At 43.3% G+C, this 23593-nt stretch overlaps 1 long non-coding RNA gene across 1 annotated transcript in view; it reads right to left on the minus strand.

The window, feature by feature from the left end:
• Positions 1-23593, minus strand: part of LOC112547007 (uncharacterized) — a 251419-nt gene that overhangs the window by 67688 nt on the left and 160138 nt on the right. The window lies entirely within an intron of this gene.

A 23593-nucleotide genomic window follows, 5' to 3' on the forward strand; every position in this document is an offset into this window, starting at 1 on the left:
GCACAATACAGTTTTTAAGACTTTCCCTTTTCACTGCTCTTAAATGCAAATATGAACCATCAGTCTCAGCAACAGAGAGGGACAGGAAAAGCAGAAATATTCGTGCAATGCTTCCCAGATGTATAGCTGGAGAAGGTCTGTGGACTTTTATCTCAGAATACAAATAGTTATCACATGAGGCATCAGAGAGATGAGGCCACGCACACAGGATTCTCACCCTAAAACAAGGAGGCACTAATGGTCTATACAGATAATTTGATTCTTAGATTACTTTTAGAATACTAATGTGTGAGTTGCACTCTGTGCTCTGCCAAGCAAAGTTTGGAGTCTGATTTAACAAGTTCTAACCCATAGCTATTCTTTCCTCATAATAACTGAAGATAATCTCTCGTATTAGGTGGCTTCTCCTACTATTTACCCAGCCCAGTTTATAACACCCTTTTAGTAAAATATCAGATTGCTGATTTCTTTTCTTTTTATCACACCAGCGTCTATCCTGCAAAATTTTGCAGATCGGCTCAAGCCAGCATTTCATACTTCCGAAGTGCTCTTCCAGTATTAAATAAGTAGAGTTGTAGGTATGATTCATTCATTCATGGCCGAGTTGTGGCTTCATTTTCAGTTAGCACTTCGAGTCAATGGAAGTCATGAAGCTAAAATCCTGCTCGCTGCTTTGGAAGCATACAGCACCCCATAGTCTGAATGACTTTGGCTGTTTGCCAGTCATTTTTAAACAAAAGAACGCAGCTGAATATATTACCACTCTAAATCTTCAGGTTTCTTGTTCACCATCACACTTGCGAGCATAATTTATTTCATCTGAACACAATCTAGCCTGTGTTCTATTCCATTTTCTTAAGGCTAATCTTATTTTTAAATACTAACCAATATGTAAGAGTGGCAACAGCATACAGATGGGCTAGAATGGAATTTGAGACCTCGACTTCAGGCTTAAGTGATTATTGCATGTTTAAAGAGACCATGTGGGTGAGATAATATATTTTATTGGGCCAACTTCATTGGTGAAAGGGCAGAAGTGAACGTGAGCTGGTGAGCCCTCGTGCAATGCTCCGGCAAGAAGCATGGTGTCTGGGCACTTGTCTGCAGTGGAAGGGATTCTGTGTCACCCTGTCTTCCACCAACACAACTTAATCCAATAACAGATTCTGCCTCACCCTCCTTGTCCTTCTAATATCCTGGGAGCAACACTACCACAACACAGCGAACAAAATGGCTTATTTAGTTATTAATGAGATAAGGATTTGTTTGTTTACTGTGAAGTTTCAAAATGCTTAGCAAGCTGTGGGTAAGGAAAAGGAAGAAATAGTATTTCATTTGACACTTTTATTGCATACCCACTAATCAGTTGGATGACAGGTAGAGGTGAAAGTAAGGTGGGGAGCCCCTGTGCACCTCTTCAGATAAGACACGGCTGGGGCACCTGCTGCAGTTGGAGGCGCACATCACAGTTTACAGTGCACTCTCCCAGCTGGGTTCCCACCAGCTCCAGGGGCTCCTGCTCCAAACTGGTACTGACAACCCTCATATGCCACATTAAGTGTCAGGCATCCAGGTGAGGCATGCAGGATAAAGGGGCCAGCTGGGGGCACACTGCACACTCCCAGCCAGGCTCCTGATGTGTCCATGCCTGTCTTGCTGCCCTTTCTCTTGCTGGACACCAGGCAGCACACATGCAGTCCCTAGCATGCACTGCTGCCAGTGGCCCCTGGGAAGAAGTCAGGGGAAGGGAGCATCAGGCAAGGGGCGTTCTCACACTACCACTGCTTTTAGCAGTGCCCACACACAGCTGGTCCACAGCTCCCTCAGATGCAAACAGGTACATCAGGGCAGGGACCCATCCAGCAGCCAGATAAGGTTACCCAGACCCTCCCCCCCTTACACACTGCACACTGCGCACACGCACACACAGTCCCCTGCCCTGACTTCTGCACCCCAGATACATCCTTAGCCCCCTATCCCCAAACTCTCAGCCCTCTATTGTGACTACTGCATGACTTGCATACACATCCAGCCCCGAGCCTCTCCACACCCCCAACGACTGTGTTGAGCTCCCCTCTCTTCACCCTATACTTAAAATGCGGTACTGTTGTATCGGAAACTCCCCTCCCCCCAAGCACCCACCTACAAAGGGAGGTTACGATAAAACAGTACCTGTAAGAAATGTATGTTATTTTATATATATATATACACACACACACACACACACACACACACACACACACACACACACACACACAAAATCAATCTATTTTCCTGTATATTTATTTGATTTTTAGCACCCTATAATAGTTTTCTTCTTCAGCTGAATTTGCTGATGTGTCTGTTAGTTGTGCATTTGCAATTATATTTTAAACTCTCTCTCCCTATATATACAGCAGTTTCAAATGGGCTTAACAGTTATTTTGGAAGAAAGGTCTTCTCCCAAAATAACCACATCTATACCGCATTTTGTATTTCAAAATAGCGCTATTTTGAAATCACACCATAACGTGATTATGCAAATCATAATCATGAAACCATAATGTGATATTTAAATCGCAGCTTCATTTGCAATTTCAAATGTCTTCATTTGAACCCTGTCTCAAAAGAGGGTGCAACTGTAGACATATCCAAGGTTTCTTTGAGGCTCTAAACAGTAAAGTAAAAAAAGCCATTGAAAATTGTGCATGCTATATATTGTGTTTACACCAAGACAGGATTCCTCTGTATAACCAATTAGTTTGCCTCTCCAACATGTTGATTTCTTAATAAAACACAATTTAGTGCATTAACACAAATTAGAAATGAAATAAAGTATATTACATTTTGAACAAACTTTTTGGTTTCTATGTATCCTATATTTAGGTACAGGCATCACATCATATACATAATGTAAATTAATAACATTTGTTTTCTTATAAACTATAATTATTTATAATTAATAGCTTACTTGACATGCAGCATGAAAAGTATGTGCATTCTTTTGGGGTATGTGCCACTTCTCTCCGTTAATGGATGCAGGACAGGTTGTACATACATTTGTGTTAAATACTGACACATATAAGAGTTTGCATTTAGAGAGCTCACAAAAGTTTACAGAGGAGGGTATCATGATTCCCATTCTAAAGATAGCGAAAACATGCATAGGGTAGTGAAGCAACTTACCCAGCACATGCCAAGCCAGCTGAAGAATACAAAGGCCAAGTTCTATTTCTCTGTACCCTCACCTTTCCAGAATGGGCTCAGTCGTTTCCATCCCTATAACCTGGTCAGCCCTGTTCACAAAGGATACTTATGCCAGAGGTTCAAGTTAGGGGTGTGATTGGGAAATGGGTCAAGCGGTTACCCCATAAGCATCTCCCTTACCAGGTGATGCTTACCAGGCAACAGTTAATAGAATCATAGGGTTGGAAGAGACCTCAGGAGTCCAAACACCTGCCCAAAGAAGGACTAAACATAACTAAATCATCCGAGGCAGGGCTTTGTCAAGCCAGGACTTAAAAACCTCTAGGGATGGAGATTCCACCACCTCCCTAGTTAACCCATTCCAGTGCTTCACCACCCTCCTAGTAAAATAGATTTTCCTAATATCCAACCTAGATTGCCCCCACTGTAACTTGAGACCATTGCTCCTTGTTTTGCCATCCGTCACTACTGAAAACAGCCTTTCTCCATCCTCTTTGGAATCTCCCTTCAGGAAGTTGAAGGCTGCTATCAAATCCCCCCTCACTCTTCTCTTCTGCAGACTAAATAAGCCCAAATCCCTCAGCTTCTCCTCGTATGTCATGTGCTCCAGCCTCCTAATCATGTTGATTACCCTCTGCTGGACCCTCTCCAATGCATCCACAAGATGAAAAGCCCTTCTGTAGAGATCTGCCTACAGAGCTTTGACATCATCGGCTTAAAGAGTCCAGGCTGCCTTCGCTAGACTCCCCAAGAGTAATAGATGAGTTGAGAAAAGTTGTAATATGGTCTCTGGTTTCCTCCTAGTTCCTTACTCATGTCATGTAGTAAATCCACACTTTAGGCCTTAGGAAAAACAAATAGGAATAATTCCATGCTGACATGACACAGAGGACATTATTCCATGAATATCCAAACCAACTGTATTTCTCAGCCCATGATACGTGAACTCTGACAGAATAACCTACGATGGTCAGTGCCAATACTTTTGATTTTCAGTGCACACCTAAATCCCAGCTGAATACCCATTACATAAATACCTACGATCCACCTGGGAACATTTGTTTCAGGTTTCGTATTTTGACAAGATGTCTATATAAATGCAATTTTATGCCTTTAATGGATAGTTTAAAAAGAGCCAGAGTAGAAAAGATTTGTCATTAAAATTTAAGAGAAGGGGGAATTTTATTCCATATCAATGGAAGTCACTTTTACAGGAAATTTAAACTGGGACTGGCTTCCCTGATATCAGAACTGCACCACTGCAGCTACTGTGACCTTGAGAGAAAACTGCAGAAAAGCTAGACAGAGGCTCCAGCTTGTGGAGGTTGAAGCAGCCAAAACAAGCACAGCACGGGCCCAGGTACCAAGCACACTGCTAATGAACTCAATAGCAACAGAATCCAGTCCTTAGATGTGTTTGCAGAGTTGCCCAGTGAAGGGTATGGCAATGCAGAAGGCATTATGAGACGAACAGCTCAAATACTAATGGATTGTGTTGCTCTTGTGAATAATGCTTGTAGTCTGTAAGTTCCTGTTTTTCTGTACACTGATGCAATTTATTGTTTTTAATTTGTTCCCCAAATTTATCTTCATGTCCTATTACTCTTGGCAAGCCTAAACTGGTTAATTTTATAGGACTGATATCTAGCACATCAAAATATATTTTCCAGATCCTGTTTTCCTCTTATTACTGTACAGCTTGTAACTGTTCACAAAACGTCATAGTTAAACAGCACGATGAATTAAGTAACTGACGAACATTGGGCCAAATCATCCACTAGTGTAAGGGAACCACTGATTCACACTAGCTGAAGAGCTGTCTCAAAAGAGGCATACAAACTAGAAGAGTGAGAGATGATTTGTACCAGGGCTGGAGGAGGTCTACAGGCTGTAAAGGGTGTGTCTTCATAGAATGGGAATGTGGCTGGAAAAGACCAGCACTGGTACAATAAAAGCTGGTGCAAGTAGACTATGCACAGGAGTGGCCTGAGGCTGGTTGCAGCAGCTGGCGCCCCAGGCGGAAGGCACGATCGACGCCCCAGCCTGCATGGCCGTCAATGGCTGTGACATAATCATCAGGCGCCTGGGTGCCCCATGACATCATCATCAGGTGCCCAGGCTGGCAGTGCCTTAGACGACCCCCTAGTCTGCTTAAGCTCACAGGCCACCCCTGACTATGCAAGTTCAATGGTGTAAAGCACAGAGTGTTTTATGCTGAGCAGAAGGAGCTGCAAAGCATTTTCACAGCATCAAGCCAAAAGCAATTTCAGCATGGTCCAATCTGCTCTCATATCATAACCATCTAATGCAGGCATTTCTCAGGCAACACGTAAGCAAGTTCTGCTAAGCTGGTATAGTACCATGCAGTAAAAATCTCGGAAAGCTGTTTTCCATACAGTATGCAGCATTCTCACGAGGCTTTTTCATAGGATTAACAGCGCATCTGATACATTCTTAGAATACACCACAACTTATGCTGCAAGTTTAGCCTGCACAAGAATTGCCTTCAGTCTTCACATCTTTGAGTAGCACAACTTACACACTCCTAACAAGAGTCAATCCTGTTGATGCAGGGAGGGCAAGCTCTCAGCCAGCCTCTCTATTGACTTCAATGGAGTTTGGCTCAAAACGCTTTTGCGAACATGGGCAATATTTGTCTTTAGGCACAGCGATGAATAGAAGCTGCACCTCACCAAGAGGCACGGTGTCTCAGACAGAATCCTATGAGGCACTATTCCTTCCTGGCCTTCCCCTTACTTTCCTTCTCTGAGCAATTTGCTGCCAGCCTATAGCAGAAGGAAGTTACTAGTTCTTCACCCACCACCACATTTCCCCTCTGGTGCAAACAGGTTCTCTGCCCATTCCCTAACTTCTGTCCATGTGCATGGGCTCATTTCTGAACACCCAGACCCAAGGTCTGGATAGCTGACTCAGGAGGAAAAGGAGATTCATATTCCCCCTTACTCCCAGTACAGGTATGTGGTCCAGGTAGCAATCTAGCCATGACCAGGGTTCCCCCTAAGGGGCACGCACCAAGAGTTTGAGACCCGCCCACCTCCGCAGCAGAGCCATGCAGTGGTGGCTCAGCTGCTCCGGGGTAGGGCCTTGTGGCAGGCGGCTGCCCTGCCTCAGGAGTAGCAGGTCAGTCACCACGTGGCCTAGGCCCTAACTTCAGCCCTTCCCCAGGGTTGGAGCTGCAAGCGGCAGCTGTTCCAGTGGCCAGAGCAACTGCCGGGGCCAGAGCTGGAGTATACATTGCAGGCAGCCCACAGGTGCTCCAGTGGCCCCAGCAAGCATGCATCGCCAGCGGGCCGGGGCCATGTGGTAGGGGTCAGGGCGGCCCTGGGACCAGGAACAACTGCACTGCAGCCTCTGCAACCACCCTCTACATAGCCCACCCCGAGAACAGCCGACTGCAGCTGGGGCCAGGGCCACATGGTGGCTGCCTGGCTGCTCCAGAGCAGGCTGCGTAGCAGCTGTCAGAGCTAGAGTTGCGGTTGGGGGCGCGGGACTGAGGTGTGGGGTGTGGAGCAGCTGGTGGAGGAGTTGTGTTCTCCCCAACCACCAGGCAGAAGGCACCAGATGGTGCAAGGACAATCGAGGTGGTGGTGGTGGTGGTCAGGGACTGGCCAGCAGATCGGGCAGGGGCTGTAGCACTGAGCAAGGAGAATGAGGCCAAAAGCCAGCAGGGCCCTGAAGAGCATGGCAGGGAGGCAGCCCCGCTCAACCTGTTGGTCACATATGGCATGTGCAGCCAGCACATCCAGAACCTGCCCAAGCACCCCCAAGGAGCTGCAGCCTCCTGCATCCCTTTCCACACTGGTCCCTTGGCTGACCTCACCCCTGTACTGCACCCCAGGTAAGTTGTCTGTAATGGAATGTGCTTTTTATTGTAGAGATCTATCTGATCTCTGGTATGTTTTGAGGAAATTGCTACATTTAGCAACTGAAAACTAGTACTATGCCAGTAATTTATCCTAAAAAATGGGGAAGACAGTTTAAAGATTTAAAAGTTTTTTTTTAAAAGATGTAACAAAATTAGTTGTTCTGTAATAATGTAGGTAGGCCTATTATTGGTATGCTTATTCTATGAATATACTGAATTGAATAGGAGATTATAAAGTGCTGGAGGTGGGAGAAGCAGGAAGCCGTCCCTCAACAAATGAGGATTGAAAAGGGACAGTGTCATAGCGATGTGCTCTGAATATTTTACTTCCTCCTCACCAACCTGCAAAACCAGAATGAACCACAAGAAAGAGGGTGCTTGTGACTGAAAGGCAGATGTGCTTTGTGTTTACTTAAAGGTATCCCCCAATAGCTCATTATCAGGAACTAACCCTTATAGACGTTTTCTATCACTGACTTGGTTACATACCAAGTTCCCTATAGGCCAGAGCAGCAGCCGGGGCTGCTCTGCCAGAGCTGGAGCCAGGGCTGTGGGGGGGGCTGCTTCTGGGGCTGGGGCCCCCTGCATCCCAGTTCCCCCTTCCTGCAGCTCTTCCCCTCCCCCACTGCCTTCTGGCTCTCAGAGGCCTCTGTTCCCTTCATCCCCCTGCCAGCTTCCCCCCTCTGGCTTCCCACATTGCTGTCCAAGCCCCCCATTCCCTGGGTGTTGGAAGAGTCTCTCAAAGAGTAGCACCACTAATGGGTGGCACATATCCAAACAAGTGCCCATGACCTCAATATTGGTGCACAAGACAAAACTCACTCCACTTATGGATGGAAAATCTTAGAGGGCACACTGGCCATGACTTGTTTACCTTCAGTTTCCCTACCTGTGCAATGGGTACAGAAATCGGGGTAACTTCAGTGTGTTAGGAAATATACTTCCCTTATGTTGCTATGAAGATGTTAAGAAGTAGCAATTTACTATTCAGTGTCAGGTGTAGTAATGTTAAGAAGTGGCCAGTAGTGGACCTGGTATATAAATATCCTAGCCATGCAGAAAGAGTGTGACTGCTTTGTATTTCATTTATTGCCATATTTGGCTTTAAAGTATATATTACATCAAAGATGTCTAACATGTCGAATAAATTAGACTAATTTAACATATTTTAAGTATTTTAAAATTTGCCAACATTAATCAATAAAGAAGGCAACATTTAGATATGACAAATTATTCCCTTATAGTTGAATTTTAAAGAACCTAAGCAAAAGAGGAGCTTAAGTCACTAGATGCCTACATGCCTTAGAAAATCTGGCCCTTCGTTGCCTAGATCCAATTGACTTTCAAAAAGACTTAAGTTCCTAAATGTCTAACACCCAGATTTCTGAAAGGTATTTAGGCATTGTTAGGCATTTCATCACTTTTGAAAATGTTTAAGCTCCTAAATCAAGTAGACATTTTCAATACTGAGCACAGAAATGCCTAAATAGCCTTCAAAATCTGGGCCTAAAGTCACTTTTGAGCCTGTGACCCACTAGTCCCAGAATGGCATTTTGAAAAATCAAATACGCAATGCCCGAACATGTCTACTTCCAGCAAGAATTAATAACAATGCAACAAGGGATTCTCTTCTGATTTTCCTTTTAAACGGTCAGAGAGGCCCAGCTGCTGTATCATCTGCTTATTTTGCAAACAGTGCTAGAGACAGTTTTGTCCCCTTTGATCTGTAGTAATACAAGCGAGGTTCACTAATCAAGGTTATTCCTCTTTTTGTTTGCCCTTCATAACTTGCGGAGATTTTCTTCCTGCTGGATTTTGTTTGTACATAGCATAGCAAAAATGTGTAATGCACAAAACAGTGCAGAGGGGTTGTGCCCTGACTCCCTACAGAAGCATAATAACTGTTCTGCCAGAGACACCATAATATACAAAAATAGCAAATCTATTAAACAGATGGTTTACCCTTCTTGATCCCATTGGACTTAAATACATAGCAAAAAAACATGCAGTAGCTTGGCTGATAATATGACTTGAAGGCTTGCAACACCAACAAGCACCCCAGGAAAGCCAGGGTGTGCATGGAGATACAGGAAAGTCATAACCCTTTGGAAATTATATAGGAGATTATTATATTAAGGTTGTTCAACACTCCCTATTATAAGATTTTAAAACTTTACTGAACTTTCATCTGTTCAAACTGATAATTTCCATGACAAAATCTATCTCAAGAAGAATGTTTGTGAAAATTCAACCCAAATGATTCAGCTGTTTCTGAGAATGAGGCAAGGGAAAAATCTAATGTTTTACACATCTTCAAAGAGTATGTTGAGCTTTCCTTTGAAATGTTCTAGCAACCCCATGCTGTAGACCATGTTCTTGTCCCCTTTGATATAGTTAACTTGAAAGTGAAAAAGCCTGCCAGACCTATTAGCAGATATCTGAACCTATGAAAGAGCCATTCATGTGCTAGATCAGGGTGGGCTATAAGCTGGAGACGGTTTACCAGGGTTAGCTTCTGGATGGCCACCGGCATTTTATTTACCTGCATGTCTGTAGGTACAGCCACTTGCAGCTAGGGTTGCCAGATGGTTTCAACAAAAATACTGGACACACTTGACATTACATCACAATCTACATTACATCTTATTTAGAAAATACCGGACATTTATATTTTCTCAATTTGTTTCCAGAACAGAAAGCTCAAATACTGGACTGTCTGGTTCAAAACCGGGCACTTGGCAACCCTACTTGCAGCACCCACAGGCCACGGACCATCATTTCCGGACAATGGGAGCTGCAAGAAGCAACGTCCCGGATTGCAACACTTCCCACAGTGGCCTGTGAGAACAGTGAACCACAGCCAACAGGAGTTGCAAGTGGCCATACCTGCAGATACTCAGGTAAATAAAGCACCCAGTAGTCTGCCAGGGATTAAACCTAGCAAACTGCTTCTGCCCCACAGGCCACTTATTGCCCACCCCTGTGCTAGATCTTTTAAATGCAATTTCTCAAAGATTCTGTCCACACCTGGCATGCTCAGAACATGACATCCTCTGCTGCAGCGTACCTCAGAGTTGCTGCACTCTTACTGGAGCAAGGCATGGAAATGGAGAACAAGGAGCCTGTCACTCCTGTGTTCTCAGTCTCTCATTGCAAGCCCCACTAGGTCTCTCCAAACGTGGGGTTCATGTGCCACCCTTGAGCACTATTTATCTTACATTTACCAACTTTCCAGCTACAGCCTCCGAACTTCCATGCCTAAAATTGCAACTCCAATTGCTTAACTCCATGCTAATCTCACCATTTACACACAGCAGGCCAGATCCCAAGTTATAGGTATAATTCCACTGATTATATTGGTGCTGAGCCAACTTAGCATCTGGAGCAGACATGAGCCAATTAAATAACTAGCTACATGCTTAGCAGGTGCAAATACAGATTGGATGGATGGTGTCTTTTGTCCATGCAAAACTCCAAGCACCATGTTAAAGGACAACTGTTAAATATATATGTTTTAGATTGAGAGTAGTTATAAAAAAAGTAATTTGAACCTGCAATCTGGTTGAAAACACTGAACCTTTTCCACAGTACTCCAGGAACCAAAACAATGAAAGAATAAAAGTTCCTAAGTGAGATCAGGCTTACTGTAAATGGTATCCATTCAGGAAAGTACACTGCTCTACAGTCACTGACTATCCACCTCAGGATTTGCACTACTGAATCATTTAACGAGTGCTTAGTCACCATTGCAGAAAAACACGTTTGATCTTAACAGAGCTTGTTAGTATTTATTCAGACACTGTATTCATCCATCGGTGAAGCCATGGCACAGCAAGATCTGTGGAAGCACTAGTTAGGAAATAGAAGCATACTGATTAGTTGAGGACTGCAACTGTAACAGCAACACGGCTCTTTTCTTAGAGTGAGTTCCATGGACTATGGGCTGAGCGTGCCGACAGTAGACTTTAGAAGTAGACTATAAAGTGAACCTCTCCACATTCTCCTCTAAAACGCTGTTTTCACTAGCGTAAGAAATGTTACTCAGGCAAATAAAAATTGTAGTAATGCATTTCTATAGACAAACACCCTGCCCTGCCCCTTCCCACCATCACTCTGCCCTCTTCCCCCATGGCACCCCACCCCAAGGATGCAGCTTTGAGGATCACTGAGGGGGAGGTGTCTGGTGCTGCATGGCAGCAGTAGCTGCCCCCTCCCTCATTCTCTCTGCAGTAGCAGGAGCCACAAGGGAGTGGAGCACACTGGGTGAGTTCACTCACCCCACTTCCCCGCAGCTCCTACCACTACAGGGAGTGTGGGGGGAGGTGCGACCACTGCTGCTACATGGCTCCCCCACAGTGATACCCAAAGCCTCAAGTAGCGGGTGGAGAGGGTGTGGAGATGGTTGGAATGGGTGGGGCTTGCAGGCCAGTAACAGACAACCTTCCCCAGCTCACTCAGAGTATCAGGCCAGATTACACAATCACTCCAGCTGGGGATGGCCAGTGGGCCGGGAGTTTGAGACCCCTGCTTTAGAGGATTACAATGTGAGGGATGACTCATGGCGCAAAACTGTATCTTTCCTCAAACCTAGACAATAGCACATTGTAGACAGTGGTAGCTCATGCTTCAGCTTTTTAAGCTGCAAAAGTCATACAGAATTATGATGAAAACAGCTGAGAGTATTCACAACAGGAACTAAGAAAGAAACACAGTCCGAATTCTGAAGAGACAGATCTGCCTGAATGTGCTGACATACTGTAACGCAAAATTGTATTAGGCCTGGCACAAAACTATCATTCAGTGCATGAAAATTATAATGCTCACCATCATTTCTACTAGAGGGGACATAGTAAGTGCAGAAGGACATATTAAATTTCATTTTCATTCTTCAAATGATGAAGAGTCTTCAACAGATGGCATTACAGGAGGAAGTGCATTTAAATAACTCCTCAGGTGGCTACATTAAAACAAATCCTCAGACACTGGAGACTTTAACCAAAATTTGAGAACAACATCATAATGGCTCTTGTGAACAGGCAATAGCAGTATATTTCTGTTCATGCTTTTATATATTTGCCAAACAATGGGGTCCACTTCACAGTATTTTAGTCTATGCACTCGTAAGTGAAAAGTGCTTTTTTTCTTCTACTCATGAGTAAATTCATTCCAAACTTTTGAATTGGGAGGAATCACAAGAGGATTGGGAATACAATCTCAGGAATAATTTCAGTCTTTTGCATCATTTCATCTACATCTCACTGGCAACAAAAAAGTTGCAGTCGGGTATAACTATAAAAAAATGAAGCTCATTAACAAGAGCCAATGATATGAACTGCAAGCTTTTTAAGTATTCAAAGGTCCTGTTCAGCTTAAGGGATCCCTAGAACTCAAACTTTCTAGTGGTCACAACTACATGAGTCGTTAAAAGGAAAACCAGCCCTCTCAATAGCAATGAGCAAACCCACAACAAAATTTAAGCATAGGATCTGGCTGCAAAAAGCTTCCTTCATCTCTTCCTGTTATTGAAATGATTACTAGTGGGAGAACTGTTCTGAATTACCCTCACCTGTCTCCTCCTCCCCTTCCTCGTCTGTGGTAAATAGGCTTCCCTATGGAACAGAATTGGAAGAGAAAGAACGAGAGAGTCATTTCCCCTGGAATCAAGGAGATCTTGCATGATCTCAAAATAAAAAAGTAGTCGTATAAAAAAATGGAAACTAGGACAAATAACAAAGGATGAATATAGGCAAGCAACACGGGAATGCAGGGGCAAGATTAGAAAGGCAAAGGCACAAAATGAGATCAAACTAGCAACAGGCATAAAGGGAAACAAGAAGACCTTTTATAAATACATTAAAAGCAAGAGGAAGACCAAGGACAGGGTAGGCCCATTGCTTAGTGAGGAGGGAGAAGCAGTAACAGGAAACTTGGAAATGGCAGAGATGCTCAATGACTTCTTTGTTTCGGTCTTCACCGAGAAGTCTGGAGGTGTGCCTAACATAGTGAATACAAGCAGAGAGAGGGTAAGTTTAGAAGATAGGATACACAAAGAACAAGTTAAAAATCACTTAGGAAAGTTAGATGTCAGCAAGTCACCAGGTCCTGATGAAATGCATCCCAGGATACTCAAGGAGCTGATAGAGGAGGTATCTGAGCCTTTAGCTACGATCTTTGAAAAATCATGGCAGACAGGGGAGATTCCAGAAGACTGGAAAAGGGCAAATATTGTGCCCATCTATAAAAAGGGGAATAAGAACAACCCAGGAAACTACAGACCGGTCAGTTTAACGTCTGTCCCAGGGAAGATAATGGAGCAGATAATTAAGGAAATCATATGCAAACACTTGGAAGGTAATAAAGTGATAGGGAATAGCCAGCATGGGTTTGTGAAGAACAAGTCATGCCAAACTAATCTGATAGCTTTCTTTGATAGAATAACGAGCCTTGTGGATAAGGGAGAAGCGGTGAATGACATATACCTAGACTTTAGTAAGGCATTTGATACAGTCTCGCATGATATTCTTATTGACAAACTAGGCAAATATAACTTAGATAGGGCCACGATAAGGTGGGTGCATAATTGGCTGGATAACCGTAGTCAGAGAGTTGTTGTTAACTGTTCCAAATCCTGCTGGAAAGGGATAACAAGTGGAGTTCCTCAAGGGTCTGTTTTGGGACCCGTACTGTTCAATATCTTCATCAATGATGTAGATATTGGGATAGAGAGTACGCTTATTAAGTTTGCAGATGATACCAAACTGGGTGGGGTTGCAACTTCTTTGGAGGATAGGGACATAATTCAAAATGACCTTAGCAAGTTAGAGAAATGGTCAAAGGTAAACAGGATGAGGTTTAATAAAGAGAAATGCAAAGCGCTCCACTTAGGAAGGAACAATCAGTTCCATACATACAAGATGGGAAGTGACTGTCTAGGAAGGAGCATGGCGGAAAGGGATCTAGGGGTCATAGTGGACCACAAGTTGAATATGAGTCAACAGTGTGATGATGTTGCAAAAAAAGCAAATATGATTCTAGGTTGTATCAACAGGTGTGTTGTAAGCAAAACTCGTGAAGTCATTCTGCCGCTCTACTCTGCGCTAGTTAGGCCTCAGCTGGAGTACTGTGTCCAGTTCTGGGCGCCACATTTCAAGAAAGATGTGGAGAAATTGGAAAGGGTACAGAGAAGAGCGACAAGAATGATTAAAGGTTTAGAGAACATGACCTATGAAGCCAGGCTTCATGAACTGGGCTTGTTTAGTTTGGAAAAAAGAAGATTAAGGGGGGACATGATAGCGGTTTTCAAATATCTAAAAGGGTGTGACAAGGAGGAAGGAGAAAATTTGTTCCTCTTGGTTTCTTTGGACAGGACAAGGAGTAATGGGCTTAAAGTGCAGCAGGGGAGGTTTAGATTGGACATTAGGAAAAAATTCCTAACTGTCAGGGTTGTCAAATATTGGAATAAATTGCCAAGGGAGGTGGTGGAATCTCCCTCTCTGGAGATATTTAAGAACAGGTTAGATAGACATCTGTCAGGGATGGTGTAGACGGAGCTTGGTCCTGCCTTGAGGGCAGGGGGCTGGACTCGATGACCTCTCAAGGTCCCTTCCAGTCCTATTATTCTATGATTTCAGCACAGCCCTGCACTGAGAGCGACCTGATGTGCAAGGTGCAGCATTACTGAGCAAAACAGAGAGAATGAGTACATTACTATGTGGTGGGGGATAAAGGCTTTTACCATTAGGGGTTTGGAATGGCTATCAAGAATGTAATACAGGAGGCCTCTGACTTGCAACTGCCCGAGTTCCAACCCTTTACATTTACAACCATTTCTGTAAATGCGGAAGGGGCCGGAAACCCCCGATTTACATCCTTGGCCCGCATTTACAATGGTGCACAGTGTAAATGAGGGTTTTTGTTACGATGCCCCCAACTTGTGACACTTCCCCTGGAATCAATCACGTCGCAAGTCGAGGGCCTCCTATATTTGCAAGAGTCAACAGATCGTGCTGGTACATACAGTCTTAGTTGCAGTGCTTAACTAGCCGCGGCAGAAATACTGGGCTGTTAGCTGCAATTCAGTTCTTTGAAGCTGCTATTTATACATAAGTGAAGTTAATTCTTCCCCATCTCCATCCCTCCCTAATTCAAAGTCTCTTTCTGAGTGAAATAATTTAGATCCAGGACTGATGTCTTTAAGATAAACACACACAATAAAAAGTATTACAAATGTCAAATAGATTAATCACAACTAACCATACACCTAGCACTCAGGTGTATGTCCATACAAAATATACAATGCCCAAACATATGTTGCATGCACTTACTAAAGATTGGCGAGTATACTTTTCCTGAAAGAGCTCATCAGAGGATCAATGAGCTGTATCTTAAATGTATTTGGTATTGAAGTCCATGAATTGCACTCTTCTGTGGTCTTTGTCAGTATTGCTAGCTACCGCAACAGTGCTTTGTTTGAATGATATTGGGTGACATTTCATGCAGTGCTGACAAGAATCACAAAGACAGCATGGATGTTGAACACGTTTGTTTCTCTGTTTTCAGTGAAATGTTATGTCATCCTCAGTTTCACCACAAAGCCAGCCTGACGGTTTAACCAGAGCCAGTTTACTGCATATTGGATGTCAGCATGAAGCAAAGAGATTGAGCTTGAATATGAACTCATTCAACTCCTATAACTATGTCCAGTAACTATGATGGGCAGCTGAATGACATAGATTTTACCACTACAGCGACAATTTCCCATTCTTCAGACTAGGAACATAATTACTGTATTGCCATAGCTGTCTCTTTTCTGTCTATTTTTTTATATATAGTTTGTAACTGTTCCACTCTATACCACATCAAAGGAATGAAAGCTGAAGTGCTGAATTCAAAGTATGGACAGGCTAGGTACCCTCGACAACATACCTAAACACCAATAAGACAAGAGCTGGAAATGATGAAACTGGTAAATTATCAATGGATGATGCTGTAGACATCAATATTAAGCACCCATCAACAGCCTCATCTGTTTTTAATTAACTGGTATGCATCCTATTGGACTATGTGTCTCATGCTGGTGAAGCCACACATAGAACATACAACAGCCTCTGCAGGCCCCCGGGCAAGGTGGGTGGGCCCTGGCCCTGCACTCCTGGAAGGGGTGGGATTTTGGATGGAAGAGGCGGAGCCAGCCAGACAGTCCTCCACAATGGCCCTCCTCCAGGCCTCAGAGCTGCACAGAGCATGCAGTGTGGTGCTCCAACTGGGATTTAAAGGGCATGGGGCTCCAGCTGCCAACACTGCCACAGCAGCAGCACCAGCGGCCAGGAGGTTTGGAATCACTGGGCCCCAGAACAACTGTCCCCTTTGCTCCCTCCCTTGTCCCTTGCCCGTGGGCCTGCCCACACAAGAATGCAGGAAGGTGCTATTGTAAGGTTTCTTTTTCTTGAACAAACTACTGCAACAAAACTGTCTAATGTTTTGTTTACTGAACTGTGCTTTCATTAATATTCCCAAGTTTTTACTGCTATGTACATTACAGGCATAATGGAGGATACATAACTGTATACAAAGTGATTATAGATATTTATGTGCATCCTTCTAGTGAAAGATCATGCCCATAATTCAAACATGGCAAAGCCACAAACTTTTGAAGGTCTTCTAACCACCACTATTTATAATCCAATGGGACTTCATTAACATTTTTATGCTTAATGTTATACAGTGCAATTTATGACTACTTTCCATATTGAGTTATAGTGATAGAAATGGGGATTTAAAAGCAGCCTGACCTTAAAATGAAGTAAATGATTTGCCCAAAATACAGTTTCACCAAAAATGTGTACAGACCCTTATTAGCACAAAAAAGTGCTATGTATAATTTTTTAAAGCATGGAAAATTATTTCCATTATAACAATCTATTTTCAATTATTAATGTCACTTTCTGAATATTTCCACTGTGGGAAGAATTTTCTTTATTTGGTCACAGTCAAAAAAAAACTTTCGGGGAAACTTTGAGACTACACTTACAGATCCCTAATCTCCAGGAAAATTCTCAAATGCTTGATATATATGGGAAGATTTGGCATTTTAGTTATCTGAAGCAATTTAATGTTAAAAAATTAACAACATTTAACTGGAACTCAGGAAAAGTTTGGAATAGCTTGCTCTAAGTCTTTGTCCTATTTTTTAAAGAGGACATCTGCTAGTCAGCAATTTTTAAGTCAAGTTACTCAAAATTTCAGCAGTTATATGTTTACACAAGGGGAGGGGAGAGCTAGTGCTCTCAGGGAGACAGCTTAAAAGCTGGCTCTCCGTGAGCACTGGCACTCACCTGACCCTCTCCCCACTGTATCAGAGGCAGCAGCACAAGGGGAGGGAGGGCAGATGATGTGCCAGGAGCTGATAGGCACATGGACCCAGATTAAAAGCCAGCTCCCCGCATGTACCAGCTCCCCCTTCATCTCTGCACTGCTGCCTCTAATTCAGGCTCATCGGTTACCATGTACACAGGTACACACGGTCACATCTCTAAATTAAAGAGTACATTAATGCTGACCTGTTCTGTGCCAATTAAAGACTTGAAGATTACTACTACTCACCCACCTACCCTAAATAATTAGTATGTGTAAAGTACTTTGAGCTCCCCTAATGACAGACACTACCAAATTGTGAGAGATTAATTTTCCACCATTAGTAAACTATAAGCATGCAGGAATTATTTCATAATTTTCACAGTGATATTTACTAGCTACTACATGTTTCTAAGTAAAATATTTGTGATCGCAAATACACCAATTTCCCCAAAAGCCTTATATATGTTTTTCAATAAAATTTAAGCAACAATAATAAATGCTGTCAGAGCAAAGTGTTCTCAGCATTACATCTGTTAGGGTAACAGCAAAACATGATGCACAAAAAACATGTTCCATTGCTGCTTTATGTGTACAGATGATGTTGCTGCTAGCCTCATTTGGTCAGAAAAACAAAACAGTCTGTTTACAGCTTTGCACTCCTCTCATGCTTTTAAGGGGTTTCATGTTAAGTGCCATGTTAGTAAAGAATCTGCTACAGGTATAAATATTTCAGAACAAAAGAGATGAAGTTGGCAACCAATTAAAACTAGTTTTGGATTACACCCCGGTGACACCACTTGAAATTTTGTTCCAGCTGTGCATTGGCAATGAGATTAGTTGTACAAATTTAATGGGATTTCGTAAGTAAAATGATAAGTTGCTACGTTTTCCAAACTGTAATATATGTATCACTGTCGTGTGTGATTCCATTGGAGTCTATTGGAAGTGGTAAGCTATAACAGGAGGTTCTGCCCCCTTTAAGAAGTAGTGAGTTTTGGCAACTTCTGTTACACGGCATGACTGCTTTAAGGAAACAGTGTTTGAGGGAGCAGCAGACTAACTGAAGAACAGAGCCAGCTATTGATACCTCCTTAACAAGCTGATGCCCAACTGACAACCACCTAACCTCAAGATGATTCTTACCAACCACCACAGGACATACCACACTAATACCAACCCTGGTACCTTCCCTTTCAACAAACCCCGTTGCCAGCTTTGTCCACATATTCACTCTGCCGATATCATTATTGGACCTAACCAACTGAGTTATAAGATCAAGAACACATATTCCTGCGCATCCAGAAATATAATATATACTATCATGTGCTGAAAGTGTCCGTCTGCTATGTACATTGGACAAACGTCTCAGACACTTCGCCAAAGGATCAATGCCCACAAAGCAGATATTAGACAGGATCACAAAGAAAAAACAGTTTCTTGCCATTTCAACCAGAAAGGACATTGTCTCAACGACTTAATTACCTGCATCAAAAGCCTTTTAAGACTGCACTTGAAAGAGAATCCTCTGAACTGTTATTCATGCTTAAATTCGACACTTTACACCTGAGTCTGAGTAAAAAATCTAATTATCTTACCCATTACAAAAATAGCTTCCCCAATTATCACCTCTAATATCATTAGCTCACAGACATTTACCTTCTCCCTCCTTCCCCCTTCTGTTCTGAAATTTGATTTGTCCTTTTCATATGTGTTCGGTTTTTTTAATTGTATCCTTTGGTATATATGGTTGTGACAATTTTCTTCCACTATTTGATCTGAGGAAATGGGTCTGGCCCACGAAAGCTCATCACCTAATAAACCATCTTGTTAGTCTTTAAAGTGCTACATAGTCCTGTATTTTGTTTCATGATTCCCAAAATGAGACAGGACAAACTGTCTGGAGGGGAGAACTTCAGAGAAGTGCTGAGTCAGGAGTGAATCTCTCTAGGATGGGAATTAAAACCACAAGGGAGACTGATGGGCTTCAGAAGCCTTCCTGTGTCACAGCACAGCCCCAAGGAGGACGACTGTGGGTCTAAAACCAAGAGGAGAGAGTTCAAGAAGCTGGGAACTGGCAAGCTTGGGAGGAACCCTCCTTGAATTGCAGCACAGTCCCACGACAGAGGAATTCAGAATTTCAAAAAAGAGCAATGTGCACATGGTACCTCAATTATTTTTTAAGAAGGTAATACATGAACCAGTAAAGTCTGGGAATCACTGAGCTCAGCCATAGTTTTTAAAAAATAGAATCATTGATGTAATATTTAATGGACCAGTTATTTAACACATTGATGTTAAATCCATCGGTGAAATCAATGGAGCTTTGCTGACCTACCAACTAGGGATCTAGCCCAATATTTCTGGAGCACTTTGAGTAACGCTTGCTGACAATGATTATTACTTAACTGCACAAATATCCCCAATGGCATCAGTGGAACTAATCAAAGAGTAAGAGGCTGACAACATATGGGTATCAGAATATGTCCCTTGTTAAGCACTTAACAGTATTATAATGATCATATCTTTTAGGCACAGTTGCAACAATACAAATAGTTACAAATTTCGTTAGGCAGCTGACCTGTGTGTGTCCTTTAGATCACTTGTAGGGAGAAGTCACTTTTCCCCTGATTTAAAGCTTGTATACAATTATATAGATTACTTATGAATTTCCAATTACCACTTTGAGGGTTGACAGGTCCTTTGTCCAAGGATAAGGCCAGTATTTAAATTATTCTGTAACTGGAAACTCAGACCACAGGACTTCTTGTGACTTTACAAATATAGTTTATTTAATACCTTTTGGCACAGTCACAAACACCCCAACTTCACAAGATATGGAATGAACATCTATTTTGCCTTATACTCACACCATTCTGTCTAAAGCTACCTGAGTGTTACCAGTGCCTTCCTCATCACCATCATCTTCCCCATCATCACCTGTTACCGTCATTCTGGCACCCATCAAGGTCTACTTCTATTTTTCCTACTGCCCGTATGCTGGGATGCCACTTTTATAGTATGTTACGCTGATATTGTTATGTTTGACATATATTCAGTAGAGGACATTCCTTTTCTCCTAATTTGTATTTCCTCACCTTACTAATGGGAAAGTGTCTTTTTCCTAAAGGTCAGTATATTATTGATCTCAACTTATTATCATATATGTCAATTTGCTACCATGGACCTTTTGTGTTTATGTATCACATTTATTATTTCTGTCCTACCTGGTTAGTCAGACTTTTCTTAACCAATTATTTCAGGTTTTTTCCAATTAGTGATATATTGTTAAGTTTGAGGGTATTCTTGGAAGGCCCTATGCCATTGAAGGTTGCTTTATCTGTGTATGCTTGCTTTGCCTTACCTCAACATACAGGATGTGGCCTGTAAGTCTCTTGTGTTACAGCCAAACTGCCAATATAAATCTATTGTAACATTACAATAAACATATAATGAACCATAAGGAAATAAGAAATCTATACAAAAATATATTTATATATAAGCAAGCAGGTTAGCTCTATAGACAGCATGTCCCCTTTGACGGGGTGATATATAAAATGAATCCCAACACACAGGTACGGATGTAAATGATCAGATGTTTGTAGGGATGGTTCCAACACTATTTTCCACCACTTGGGGAAAAGGAGGAGTATCAAAGATGATACTTTTGACTCTAGTGCATTTCTGGAATGTGCATTATTAACCATATATATGGTTTTCAATGTTTGGCACCTGTCTAGGTCTTTGCTTATGCCTGTTGATTTTGTACCCTAGAATAATGAAAATATTCCCAATAATCCCTGATAATACCCATCCTTTTAATCCAACAACCACACCAAATTGTTAAAGACTCCTTACTTTCCTTCATTAATTCAGGAATGGCTTGTTTTGCTTTAACTATATTGTTAGTAATTTCTATGAAGTGGGTCTCTTTATGACTTTTAACTACAATAAACAATGACTTTTAACTACAATCATAGGGAAATTGCTTGGTTTCTGATCAAAGCAGGATACTTTGTAGTAAAACAGAAATATGGATTAGTGACAGGACTCTTCAAGGGCCCTTATTGGTACCTTTTTGATTGGTTACCAAACAAAATTGGCCATAGGTTATCCTTGACATAATCTTCCACTTAGTCAGCTTCACGGGGTATTATGATGATTATTACTTATTCCATAACTCCACCCGCTGTAGTCCACACAAAACAGTTTCTGTCTCAAACCCATTATCTCTACAGATGTATTTAATCTCTATTTTTCTGCTCCCCAAAACTCAGGACTTTCCTTTGGGCTGTTAGCTTGTACACATCTTATTTGTTTAGGGTTATAGGTCTCAAGATTTATACTAACTTGCTTAAGCTAATGTCTTACAGGATACAGGCCTGTAGGGGTACGTCTACACTACAGCGCTAATTCGAACTAACTTAGTTTGAATTAGTTAATTCGAACTAAGCTAATTCAAACTAACGCATCTAGACCTAAAAACTAGTTCGAATTAGCGTTTTGCTAATTCGAACTAGCATGTCCACATTAAGTGGACCCTGAACCGGGGTTAAGGATGGCCGGAAACAGTGCTGGCAGGGCATCAGAGGAGGACTTAGAGCGTGGAGCTGCTGCCTCAGGCTAGCCGAGGGCTGTGCTTAAAGGGACCCGACCCCCACCCTGGACAGACAGTTCTCAGGGGTGCCCCGCTTGCAAAGCAGTCCTGGCTTGGAGTGCCCTGAGTGCCCACACGGGGCACATCACAGCACTCAGCCATCAGACCGGCTGCACTTGCTGCAGGCTGCCATCTGGGGAGAGGGGGCAATTGGGGAGCTGCAGGAGAGCTTCCACCCCCAGAAGCCCGCAGAGCCATCCCAGTCCTCCCCATCGGGGACTCGTACCCCATTCCTCCCTCACCTCCTTCCATTTACCCTTCCCTAACCCACCTCCGTGATGTACAAAATAAAGAAAACGTGTGGTCAAAAATAGAATCTCTCTTTATTGAACAAAACTGGGGGAGTCTGGGAAAAGGAGGTGGGAGAGGGGAAGAAAGAGGGTGGGAGAGGGGAGGGCAACTAAAATGATCAGAGGTTTGGAAGAGGTCCCATATGAAGAGAGGCTAAAGAGACTGGGACTTTTCAGTTTAGAAAAGAGGAGACTGAGGGGGGATAGGATAGAGGTCTATAAAATCATGAGTGGTGTGGAGAGAGTGCATAAAGAAAAGTTCTTCATTAGTTCCCATAATATAAGGACTAGAGGACACCAAAGGAAAGGAATGGGTAGCAGGCTTCAAACTAGTAACAGAAAGTTGTTCTTCACAAAGCAAAGAGTCAACCTGTGGAACTCCTTGCTGCAGGAGGCTGTGAAGGCTACAACTAGAACAGAGTTTAAAGAGAAGTGAGATAAAGTCATGGAGGTTGGGTCCATGGAGTGCTATTAGCCAGGGGGTAAGAGTGGTGTCCCTGCCCAAAGTTTGTGGAAGGCTGGAGAGGGATGGCACGAGACAAATGGCTTGGTCACTGTCATCGGTCCATCCCCTCCAGGGTCCCTAGGGTTGGCCGCTGTCAGCAGACAGGCTACTGGGCTAGATGGACCTTAGGTCTGACCCAGTACGGCCATTGTAAGCTCAGGGCTCAGGGTCGGGGGTCTCAGTGGACCACCTTGATTTTCATGCACACCTGCTCCTGGGTGGCCAGGCTGGCAGCTATCCTGCCATAGAAGGCCACTTTCCTGTGCCTAGTGCGGAGGTCATGGACAAGGTCCACGATGTCCGCACTAGACCAGGCGGGTGCCCGCCTCTTGCGGTCCCGGGCAAGCTCCCGGGAGCCGCCAGCCTGGTCCCAGGGAGAGGGGGAGGGCTGGGGGGCATTGGGTGGCTGGCTCGAGCCATGCCAGGTGCAGGGTCTGCTAGCTGGGTGCTGGCAGGCTTGCACCTGGCACGGGCACTGTAGCCAGCCCGTGCCCCTTTAAGGGGTCCGGGGCCGGGAGGGGGGCAATAGAGTTTCCCTGGTGTTGGCCAGAGTGGCCACCAGGGAAAGCTGGGGAGGGCTAGCCTCCCACTAGTTCGAATTAAGGGGCTACACACCCCTTAATTTGAACTAGTAAATTCGAACTAGGTTTAGTCCTCGTAGAATGAGGTTTACCTAGTTCGAACAAAGCGCTCCGCTAGTTCGAATTAAGTTCGAA

Source organism: Pelodiscus sinensis, chromosome 12 (genome assembly GCF_049634645.1).
Source record: "Pelodiscus sinensis isolate JC-2024 chromosome 12, ASM4963464v1, whole genome shotgun sequence".
Taxonomy (NCBI): domain Eukaryota; kingdom Metazoa; phylum Chordata; order Testudines; family Trionychidae; genus Pelodiscus; species Pelodiscus sinensis.